The sequence below is a fragment of the Schistocerca gregaria genome, unplaced genomic scaffold (genome assembly GCF_023897955.1).
Source record: "Schistocerca gregaria isolate iqSchGreg1 unplaced genomic scaffold, iqSchGreg1.2 ptg001419l, whole genome shotgun sequence".
NCBI classification, from domain to species: domain Eukaryota; kingdom Metazoa; phylum Arthropoda; class Insecta; order Orthoptera; family Acrididae; genus Schistocerca; species Schistocerca gregaria.
In genome coordinates this window covers 22501-25000 of record NW_026062720.1, presented here as the reverse complement: position 1 = coordinate 25000, position 2500 = coordinate 22501, and positions in this window count along the sequence as shown.

Sequence of the window (2500 nt, the reverse complement as noted above, 5' to 3'; positions counted from 1 at the left end):
GCGAACACGCAAGCGTCCGCTCAATTATTCTGCAAACAGGAGGAGGCCGAGCTCCCCTGCACGATACACCTCGAAACCCTCTCAGGTCCCGGCGGCGCGCAGCGCCGTCCTAGGTACTTGGTCGGTTTCGAGAGAGGCGCAATCGCCCGGAGTTAGGCGAGTAGACGGTTTTAGTGCGAACACCCTTGCTCCCAACTGAGCTTGCCGCTGCCGACAGAGGCCCAGGAGCGTGCTGTCGTGGCATTGCCGGCGGGAGACAACACGCGCCACCTATGGTGACCGGCAGCTCCAACGCCAGCGCCACACAAGGGCAAAGCCCCACTTGGGTGCAGAAGCGAACTCTCCCAGCACAGCGCACGCGCCAACACGTCCGCACAACTGCGATACAAACCACCTGCGAGAACCGCTGGGGCGACCGAGCAGCAGACGGCGTCGCGGCGCCGAGTGCCAGGCGGCGGCGCATCCTCAACGCACACAGTCCTCAATCAGACCAGCACACTGCAGATGTCCACCGCGCTTCGCACCGGGCTCGGCTGAACCAACTTTGGCCGCCAGGCGCCGCGTGCAGGGTGCGCCGCAGCGTAGCTGCGCCGCCTGCCGAGCCCGTCGGCTGGCGCTCCTGCCACTCGGCGCCCCCCACCAGCCGCCTGTTGCGCGTGCGCCCACGCAGCGCGCGGCCAACACGCCGGGCGGCCCCCCTTCACCGGCCGGGAACAGTCCCACCAAGCCACCGCCGCGTATCGCTTCATACCCACATGGGCCTAGTCACGTGTGTGGATGTGGCGGGTACCGCTGAAACAACCGGTTAATAGCTGTACCGATCGTCGCCATCACAGATTCACCTCCAGCGTGAACAACCGCTCAACAACGGATTTCCAGTTCATTTGCGTATCTTGGGCAGTAAACGTAGATGTCCACCTACATTTGCGAATTCAACAATTCTTGCATGCCAGGATGTCATGTGTCACGACACGCTACATCAGACCACATACACACTGCGACATGTGCAGAAGAGAACACGTGGAAGGTGGCCCGCGCACGTATGCGATGTCCCTTCCGCGATCCACTGTCAACCGGCATCTGCGGCATGTCCCAGATATGGAACGCGGTCCACCAGGGTAGCACTTTGTGTGAGGCAATACGACAAAGTCGGAATACACGCGTCACTACATCACACGGCTCACGCTGACCTGACCTGACTCACCGCACCACCACCCCCAGCGACCCAGGGTGACATACAATGCGTTCGTACGTTCCTCCCACACGCCTCTACGGCGTACCACAGTGCAACCTAGCTGTTATTGGGAGACGAGACAAGTAGCATCGAGCACAACATATGGAAATTGAGATTCGACACCGTTGGGCACAGCCAGCGTACGGTCACACGTATCACACTACTTCACTCTGTACGTAACTACCGATGATCGGTACAGCGTGTGGGTTACGCGTACGACATCAGCGGACAATGGACACAGACCATACCACGACGTACACTGAGGGCGTCGACATCTGAACGCAACTGAACAGCTGCGAGGCTCATTTAACACTCAAACGCCAGACCGACCAGCTTGAGAGGACGGAGACACAAAGAGAGGGGCAGAGGGGGGGGGGGGGCGATATAGTCCTATTGCAGTACAATTGACAGTGGATAGCGGGAATATGTGGAAAGTAAGCAACACTCGCAAGACATCTACATGAGGATAACAACGACACCAGAGATTCCGAGCAGTGAACTATGTTAGGCAAAGGGACAACGTGGGTTAGGTTAAGGGACAACGTGGGTTAGGTTAAGGGACAACGTGGGTTAGGTTAAGGGACAACGTGGGTTAGGTTAAGGGACAACGTGGGTTAGGTTAAGGGACAACGTGGGTTAGGTTAAGGGACAACGTGGGTTAGGTTAAGGGACAACGTGGGTTAGGTTAAGGGACAACGTGGGTTAGGTTAAGGGACAACGTGGGTTAGGTTAAGGGACAACGTGGGTTAGGTTAAGGGACAACGTGGGTTAGGTTAAGGGACAACGTGGGTTAGGTTAAGGGACAACGTGGGTTAGGTTAAGGGACAACGTGGGTTAGGTTAAGGGACAACGTGGGTTAGGTTAAGGGACAAATTGAGTTAGGTTAAGGGACAAATTGAGTTAGGTTAAGGGACAAATTGAGTTAGGTTAAGGGACAAATTGAGTTAGGTTAAGGGACAAATTGAGTTAGGTTAAGGGACAACGTGGGTTAGGTTAAGGGACAAATTGAGTTAGGTTAAGGGACAAATTGAGTTAGGTTAAGGGACAAATTGAGTTAGGTTAAGGGACAAATTGAGTTAGGTTAAGGGACAAATTGAGTTAGGTTAAGGGACAAATTGAGTTAGGTTAAGGGACAAATTGAGTTAGGTTAAGGGACAAATTGAGTTAGGTTAAGGGACAAATTGAGTTAGGTTAAGGGACAAATTGAGTTAGGTTAAGGGACAAATTGAGTTAGGTTAAGGGACAAATTGAGTTAGGTTAAGGGAC